This window comes from Neolamprologus multifasciatus, chromosome 23 (assembly GCF_963576455.1).
Source record: "Neolamprologus multifasciatus chromosome 23, fNeoMul1.2, whole genome shotgun sequence".
In the NCBI taxonomy this organism is placed as follows: domain Eukaryota; kingdom Metazoa; phylum Chordata; class Actinopteri; order Cichliformes; family Cichlidae; genus Neolamprologus; species Neolamprologus multifasciatus.
In genome coordinates, this window is record NC_140460.1 from 35,830,499 (window position 1) to 35,840,130 (window position 9,632).

Genomic DNA, 9,632 nt, shown 5'->3' on the forward strand with positions numbered 1-9,632 from the left:
AGACTGCACTGATAGAAAAAAGAAAAGCTTAGCAGCAATACAGAAATTTCATGTTGTGATTGTTTGTTCAATCTGTAAGCATTGACCTTTTTCACAAATACCCTAAAGGGATGATGGGGTTCTCACCTTTCACTAGCACTACAAGCAAATGGTTCTCAAAGGATCTCTGTAGAAGCCACCATGAAATCCTTAGTGAGATCAGAAACTTGGAATCAAATGCACAATGTAGAATGTGTGTAATATTCTGTGATCTTGTAGAGGAAATATTGTTTAAAGAAGTCCACACCGATGCAGTGCGCACACACACAAAAACAACTATCAGTGCATTACAGCTCCCCTGTGCCTTGGATGTGTTTTTGAGGTTGTCTTCACTACAGTGCCAGCATCACAGAGGTTTGAGCTACAAAGAAAGACCTCCCTGTTTGCTTGCCTCTCTGCATAGCAGTAAATTCTGTATTTTATCTCCACACTATAAACACCCCAAACAGTGTCCGCTTATATCCCCAATAGATTCTGTCACTCGAGGTTAGTCCGAGAGGGAATGAAAGAATATTTCACATTTTCAATCATTGCCTTCAAATTAGGGCTTAAGGAGCCGCATTACTCTACGGAGCTAAGATTTTTATGTTACAATTTATTGAACTGTTTCCAGTGTGTCTCTTATATCAAATTGGAAATGCAGAGTATTTTGTTTTCCACAGCAAAGGAAACATCCACCCTGAAACACTATCTGTACCTAGTCTTCATGGTTCTGGTGTCTCATCTTACAAAAGATAATAAAACTAAAACAAAACAGTGAAATATTGAAATATCTGTCTTAAATGAAGCACAAATTGGTGTATACATTTATTTCTACACATGCATGGGTGTCTTTTAAACAGGAAGTTTTCCTTTTAAAAAAAACCCCATCTTCATCCATAATGGTGTCAAGAACTTGACAAAGAAAAGTCTTTTATCCCTGTACTGTACAGAAATGTTTCCATGTGGGTTAAAGGTGTAAAACACACAGAAAAGCTAAGCTAACAAAAATACCCATGTATGTGTGTACAGGCCATCAGGTAACAGGAGTTAAGATGTGCAGTTATATTTTACAATAAAAAAAACGTTTATGGAGGCTACAGTAGCAAAACTAAAGTAGGAGTAGCACCACTAACAAACAGCTAACAGTATTGTACAACAGAGTACTGTAACTGTTTTTACAGTAAAAAGATGTAATGTTGTAATTTAACAGAGAAAATCCTTACAGTACCCGCTCAAACATAATAGAGCCATAATAAACAGTGTGTCTGCTTATGAAATGGAAGAGGCAGTTCCTCCAGTATTGCTGCTACTTTTGTTCTTTCCACCTGCACATTCAAACCAAAGCTGTGAGGCTCCAGGTCTCCGAGTGGCATAAACGTGTTATCCTGGATGGCAGGTACTAGCACAATTTGTTATTTAAATTGGAAGGCTTGTTGTTTATACTAGCACATACTTGTAGCCAATCTGGAAATAAGATACTCATATGCTATTTAAATTTTTAGATAGCAACATTTACCTGAACTGACCTTAAAATACGGACCATTCATTAGCTTAAGGATTAACACCTTTTTGTTATATGTAGCGCCTGAATTGGAAAAACAAGTAGCAAATTTGTAAACCATAAAAAGAAATGCAGCATAAAATAAATACGCAGGATAAAGAAAACTGAATGTACCAAAAGGAAAAAAAGCTACAACACTTCATCCTAAAATAGCTCCTGCAATGCCCTGGACATCACAGATGGATTGTGCACCCAAGGAATGACTAATTCCCGCTGCTAGAATGTCAGGTTTGCATTGGTGGGTTTTATCTTCTTGCAGAGCTTCTTTTCATTCCTCTCTAGCCGTCTAATATGGGACTGATTTACACCTGGGATGCCAGGTGAGTGTAATTAACAGTAATTAACTAGCTGTGAGGATGGAAAACCAACACCCGTGAGTCCCAAGGAGTTACAGAAGGGGCTCAGAATGAGCGAACACAGTGACAGAGTGTTTGCACATGACTTCAATAGTCCTAACATAGCTAAATTCCTCTCATAGACATCTGCACTCACATTCAAACATCTGTCACTTCAGCTTGGGCAAATAGAGCTGAAAGGGGGGGAGAAAGAGCACTTTGGATTTATCATTATAATTCCAGCTACATGGCTTCAAAGACCTGAGCAGGTACCAAGGACAGTGATAAGAAAAGCAAGGACAAAACCTGCTGCCTCAGTCCTAGAGATGCCCTTTACAGTCTTACACTGTTCAACTTTAATAATGCTGTGTAAGTGTACTCTCCTTCAAAACAATAAACATTGTCTTTTTTTTTTTCTCTTTGTGCTAGCAGAGCTATGAGCTAGTTTTTCCTGTTGCTAGTAATCTCTGAAAGGGATAAAAGTTAATAACTCAATGGGTAAAAAAGAAAAAAAGGAAGGAACACCATGTACAATTTTGAGAACCCTACGAGAGTCGAGCTCTTAGATACGTTTTCAGACCCTAATTATAACCTAACAATCATTATAAGGAAAGGCCAAGCTATGAAAATTTCAAAGCAAATGGTGCAGAATGTCACGAAAAGATTATCTTTCCCAGGTTTAAGCATGGGGTTGAATCAGTCGGGCTGTTGGCTTGAGTTGCAGCCTGTGGCAATGGTAGAGACAAGGATAGATTCAGTTAAATACCAGCAAAATTCTGGAAGGATCACATTGTGATAATGATCCAAAACAGAGCCAGGAATCTTCCATGGGCTACCTCAAAACATGCAAGATCAAGGTTTTATCATGGCCGGCAGGAGCAGTTAATTCTTTCTCTTAGTTTTTTTGAAACTATGAGTTGTTGCTTTAACTATTTAAAAAGTCATCTGGCATTGTATAATACAGATCGCCGCTAATTACTGTTTGCAGGGGAATTTTAATGAAATTCTTGCTGAATGTTGATTTGGATTTGAAGCTAATCATTTCTGTCTGATAAGATTTAAAGCGCTGAGGCTGCAGCACTCACAGGCAAAGGTGTTTGAAATAGAACAAAAACAAGCGAAACCGTTTTCTATAAATGGCGTGAACTCTGAATCCTGACACCTGAAACATTTATTTTTTCATCTTTGGTCTAAATTATCTGGTAAACCTTTCCCCCAGCAAATATTTTGACACGTCACAGCAGGAGAACGTGCAGGTAACAACAACAGGGTTTCATTCCATTGAAGTTACCCAGGAAGCTAATTGTGCTTTTCCAGCAATGTTAAGTCTTTTTTAAGACAATGCCTGCTGTGTTGCTCTGATTTCATATGACATATTGTTGTGTTGCATAACACATAATTCTAAATGGGGTTCTGATATATATTAAAAATATCTGTAGTCTTTAACCTTGGCTCCTCCACGAGAGGCCCGTGGAGGGTCCTGTGAAGTATCTTAGCTGTTTCTAGGACTGAGCTCTTCTGGACAGAGATCTTGGATGTTGTTCCTGGAATCTGATGGAGCCACTCGCCCAGCGTAGGAGCCCTGAGTACTCTGAGTACTCTAATTACCATTGTTGCCTCCAGCCTATACATCTTCTCTAGCTCCTCTCTCAACCCTTGGTATCTCTAAAGCTTCTCATGTTCCTACTTCCTAATGTATCTGGTTGGTTAGCTATCACCAGTTTGTCCGTCTGTATCTCGAAGTCCCACAGGATCTTAACTTCCAGGCCATACTCGGTACAGATGTTCCTGTACACTATGCCAGCTACTTGGTTATGGCGTTCCCTGCCTGCTAACATCTTGCACCCTGTTGTTATGTCCGGACTGTCTCAGAGGGATCTTTGCACAGCCTGCACCTGAGATCTAGATCCCGTGTCTATCGAACTTGTGTTTGGACCTTGTTCCTTTGCTGCCACGTTTGGGGCCTTTGTTCTGGCTTTCAGTCCAGCTTTGCCAAGCCACTAGTAGGAATTTTCAATATCACCCACTTCTTTTATCTGCCAGTGGTACATGATGTCTGTGTGTGCACACAAAATAAAAAAAATGAAATTCTGTATGAGAATTAGTGAGCTTGTTACAGTTGCCAGTAGGTTTTGCTACCTTTGGAGTCAAGCTTGTATTGATTTTCTTACCTTGTCAGTTTGTGTGTGTGTGCTTTGGTGGTAAGTAGCTTAGAATTAAACTACATACAAGTGCATCAAAAACTAACCTGATAGTAAAAACATGCCCTTTCTGGTCTAAGAGAAACATCAAGTCTGACAGGTGAAGAATTTGCTTGCAGACTTAAGCAGTTTCATGCACTGCTGTGTGTGTGTGCGTGTATATGTGTGAGCATAGCAAAAACTGAGCACACCTACTGTAGGGGAACTACATCAAAGGTGGTTGTCGGTGGAGTTCTTCGGCACGTTTGTAGCTATCAGAGATTTAGGCAGTGAATATCTCTTGGGCGATTGTCCATTTTTAGACATCTCGTAATGTTTGTAAAATATCCTTCCAAACTGACAATCTCTGATGTACCTTACCCTCAGCTTTATCTCAGTTTTCATAAAAAGCATACTAATATGATCAATAACTGTTTGAAGAAAACAACATCCTTGATTGCTGGCCTATTGCCATTGCTGTCAACAGCAACCTTTTTTGATGCTAGACAGAGCATTGCTGTCGCAAAGCTTTCTACTAGGTGTAACTTCTGTCTGAGAGTATAGCAACGGTTAAGGATACAGTCATGAAACTTTACGGGTAGTTGAGATCAGACTTAATGAGTCACTTCTTTACAACATACCGGATCAATCTCCCACTATAACACCCCTTCGGATTCCATTATCCCGCACCATGCTCAACCCTGGGGCATAAATGAGCACCACGTAGTCAAACCAACTGACAAGGCACATTTACATATAGCATGTCCTTTAGCGTGTGTGCCGTCATGCCCTGGATTATGGTATAAAGCTGAATTTATCATTACGAGATGTGTCTAAGTAGAGCCTACACACAAGTGGCTGACACTGTTGCCAGCATTCACACAATGTGCGCCTCTGTTGTTCATTAATTTTGTTGCCAAAACACTAGTTGTTGGTAGATTTTCTCTGTTTGAGTTAATTCTCTTCCAGTCAATTAGAAACATGGAGTCAGAAGAATCAGTCAGCTTGGTGTGAGCTGTGTTGATGCAATGTGTAGTTACAGCAGGTAAAAAAAAAGTATTGAACACGCCAGCAAATTTCTAAGTAAATATATATTTTAAAGGCAACGTTGGTAACAGCCCATCCAATCCACACATGCAAAAAAAAAAAAATCAAACCATATATATAAGGGAAATAGTATAGAACACTCTTACTGAGATTCATTTATTACTTAGTACAAAAGCCTTTGGTGATGACAGCTTTGAGAAGCCTCCTGTATGGAGAAACCTGCTGAATGCATTGCTCAGGTGTTCTTCCACACAAACAATCTTTCATTGGTCCCTTCTATGAACTCTGAGCTTTTGTCCCTTCTGTAGCTCGTCAGTTGGATTCTGGTCAGATGATTGGCCCGGCCAGCTTTATTTTTTATCTGAAACTAGTTGAGAGTTTCCTTGGCTGTGTTCGGGATCGTCTTCTCGCTGAAACGTCCACTCTCATTTCATCTTCATCATCCTAGTTGATGGAAGCAGCTTTTATCAAGAATGTCTTTGTACATTTGTCCATTCATCCTTGCTCTAATTATATGAAGGAAGTGCCATATGTTGAAATACAGCTCCACACCATGATCTCCCCACCTTCAAACTTCATTGTTGGTGTGGTGCTTTTGGAGTGACAGGCAGTGCCTTTTGACCCCCAAACACGGTGTGTATTATGGCATCAAAGAGGTCGATTTTCAGAGTTTCTAGTACTCTTGCCAGGTATGACTTCCTTGCCTCCCAGGTTGCAGTCATTTCAGATCAGTTAGCATCTTCAAACGATGACTTTCAAACTGTGATTAAATTAATCAAGCTCACGTAAACTAGGGAAACACTGAATGCGTTAAGGTCGCTACACAAGACAGCCCCTTTATTTACACTTCCTTGCTAAGATAAGCTAACCAGCTTTGTGTCTGGCTAAACACACACATAATAGTGGAATCAGTCTCCTCGTTTAACTCGTGACAGGAGAGTGAACAAGCATTGTCTTTAAAATGAATGAAACCCCCTCTTTAATCAAGTCAGAATTACCATAGAATGACAATATCATGACTTCACGTTTAAAAAAAAAAAATATCATCATTTTTTTTTATCTTTTCCAATGGTACTGCAGTTTGGTGTCCAAACATTGAGATTAACATGCAAATGTAATCAGCAGCCTCTCTGTCAACTGCACTTCGAAGCACAATGGAGCACTTGAATCACTCTTTTTTTAATCAATACGGCAATTTTGATTTTATTGTTATTGAAGTGTTTGGTGTCAAATTTTTTGTTCTTTTTTCTTCTTCTTACATGTACAAAACATTCAATTTATTTTATTTCCAGATAGTAAACCCAGTATTTATGTGATTTGATTTTTTTAGAGAAGAATTTTTTTGTGGCAAAAGGTCAAGAGAAATGAGTCTACTTGGAATAAAAGAATGTGCAATAATATGTAGCTTCACAAAGAGATCTGCTGCTGTGTTTTACATTGTTTTTCTGACATTTCTTCTTTTAAAGAGTCTGCACAGCAGAGAGAAGCAGACCAAAAAAAAGGAGGATGAAGAATGTGACAAAGGTCAAAAGTCTTGTTTGTAGTAAAGCTCAGGCTCAGGCTTACTTGGCTTATATGTAAGACTCGGATGGTTACGTGACTCGAACACTAAGCATATTAAAATGTCTTTGACTACTGACAAAGAGTGAGCATCATTTGGCAGGATGTGTTTCAGAGAGAATAAATGACCACGTAATGGCACTGTCAAAACGAATCATGTCAAGCTGTTTTAGATCTCTAAAATGTTTGGCTCCCGCATCTAGTCTCTCGACTGGAAATGTTTAAAATGCAGGTTGATTCTGCGCAGCCCTCAGGTCAAAGGAAGCAGGTGCTCATGAATAAAGAGGATGTTAAATATGCGTGAAGTTATTAATTACAAGCCTGATATTTTTACAAGGCGTCTCTGTATTTTCACCTGGGCCAGTCGGGCACGGTTGTCAATACAGTTCTTCTTCTCGTGCCTTTTGTGTGGCTTGTCTTCCTCCCTCACCTTTTCTTTTTGAAGCTGGTTACAGCCTGCTGTCAGGACTACAAAGATGCAAAGTCCCAGTGCTAAAGTGGCACTCAGACTTTTCCTTTGGCACAAACTGTGATTATTTTTCTAAAATCAGTTTTAGCTTATTCCTGTTTTATGCAGCACTGGTCAGTGAGGAGCATTTGTTTAGTGCCTGAAGCTAAAATGATAAGATGAGGATGCAAATGCACCACGACACATTCAAAACAGCTGCACCAAGGATTGTCAGGTTTTTTTTTTACTGACCTTTGTTTAAGACGTTGAACAAAGTTTTCTCGCATTTCCTCTGTTTAGCCAACATTTATGTCCATGATTTACTGGATGAGTGAGTATATTTTTCTGCATGTCTCAGTCACAATTATCAATACTGACCTAAAGAGTCAATGCTCACTTTCAATGAAGGATGACAATAATGCTAATCACTGGTGTAGTGTTGCTGTAGCGCACTAAAAAAATGCTCCACCATTTTTTTCTCAAGAAATGGAATATTCACTCAATAAAAGCTTAATGTGGTTTAAATTCATTCAGCACCACAGCAACTAAATGGAGTGATCAAAGCTGATGATTTTTAAGGTGTTTTGATTGATTAACAACCCCAACTCCTGCACTGAGTAAAACAAAAGAAGACATTCCACCTTATGTGTAACAGTGTTCCGCCTATATGTTAATTTTGAAAGATAAAAAGGCGTCAAAAGAGGGGGGAGAACATGTAACTATCACAGTGGAACAGAAGAAGGCAGGACACTGGGATTTGAAGGTGGTGTGACAGCAGAGATAGAGAAGACAAAGAACTTTCTGAACTATTCGAAGTCTGTCTAACATTTGATTGTGTGGTCAGCTATAGTTGACTAATGAATGTGAGGCTGGGTTGCCGTCCTAAGTTGCGTTAGATGTGGCTGTAATGACAATACTGAATAATTGTAACGACTGAGCTTGTATGTGTGTGCAGATGAAGAATTAATGTAAGACACAACACACCATGATGCTGATTTCATTTCCATAGAAAATATCCTGATAATAGCATTTTGACTGATGTTGTTGCTTTTGGAATATTTTAAATCAGAAGTGTCGAACATAAGGCCTGGAGGCCAGAACTGGCGCACCGAAGGAAAATTCAGTTAAATTAAGTTTTACTTATATAGCACCAAATCACAATAACAGTCACCTCGTGGTGCTTTCAATTATAAGGCAAAGACCCAACAATCAGACACTCCCATGAGTAGGGATGGGTATCGAAAACCGGTTCTTGTTGAGAACCGGTTCCCACTGTTTCAATTCCTTGGAATTGTTTGCCATTTTTGCAAACGATTCCCTTATCGATTCCAGTCGCCCCGAATGACGTCACCACGTTGCCGAGCGTCATTTACCTGGCAGGAAACATGGCGCGTAAGCGGCTCAAACGCTCAAAACTTTGGTTATACTTTACGAGAACGGATGACAACAGGGCAACTTGCAATACTTGCAAAGTAGATATGAACAAAATGAATGACAAAACACGCGATGACCTTAAATGAATGTCGTGTTTTTAATTCCGCTCCGGACTCGTGAATCTCAACCCAGCAGCAGCGGTAACGTTTGCACGTCCTCTCCCGTTAATGCGGCAGGTGAATAATCAACTAACAGTGCATATTATGTTAGCGCGATCTGCCTTATTACAAAACCTACCATTACTGTGCGTTTAGGTGACCATGATGAGAAAGACAGAGTCTGGTTGGCTCAGATGCTGGCAGTTCTCGCTGCAGTCTACCGGTAGCGTCTCCTTTCAGGCTAGGATAGACGAATGTCACCGAGCAGTGACTAAGTTTGTGGTCAAAGGTTTGCACCCATTTGCCACAGCAGATGATTTTCAGTAAGTGAATGTGTTTAATTGTAGGCAGGGACATTACTGGATATTCTTGTGTAATTGCTACTGAATAATTGATGTTATACTTTGTTATTGCTACAGAAGAATATTTATTTTATTATTTTACATTTACAATTTTTTTTTCCTGGGGACCCAGTGACACCCCATTGAAGAGCTGTAGGCTGTGGATCTCTTAAGATCTCACTGTTGGGTTTGTAAGGCCATGTTACTCCTAAATTTCTATCTTGTTCAAAGAGAAGATATAAAACAAAGTTCTAAGCTATTAGACCATAGTGTTCTCCTTTTTTTAAAAAAAGAATCGATAAGAGAATCGATAAAGAATTGAATCGTTAAACAGAATCGAAAATGGAATCGGAATCGTGAAAATCTTATCAATACCCATCCCTACCCATGAGCAATGTTCCCTCTAATTTTTCATGTGTCTGAGTGAACACACAAACTCCCTGAGCGATCTCGTGGACCACTGTGAGCGACATCAGACGTGTGCACTGTGGTCACACGTCTGACGAAGTTACGTGGTTTATTAAAATAATAAAATTACAGCATTTACATTTATGTTAGACTACTTTTAATTAACTGCTTTAGCCCACTTACAATAAAAAAAAATCAA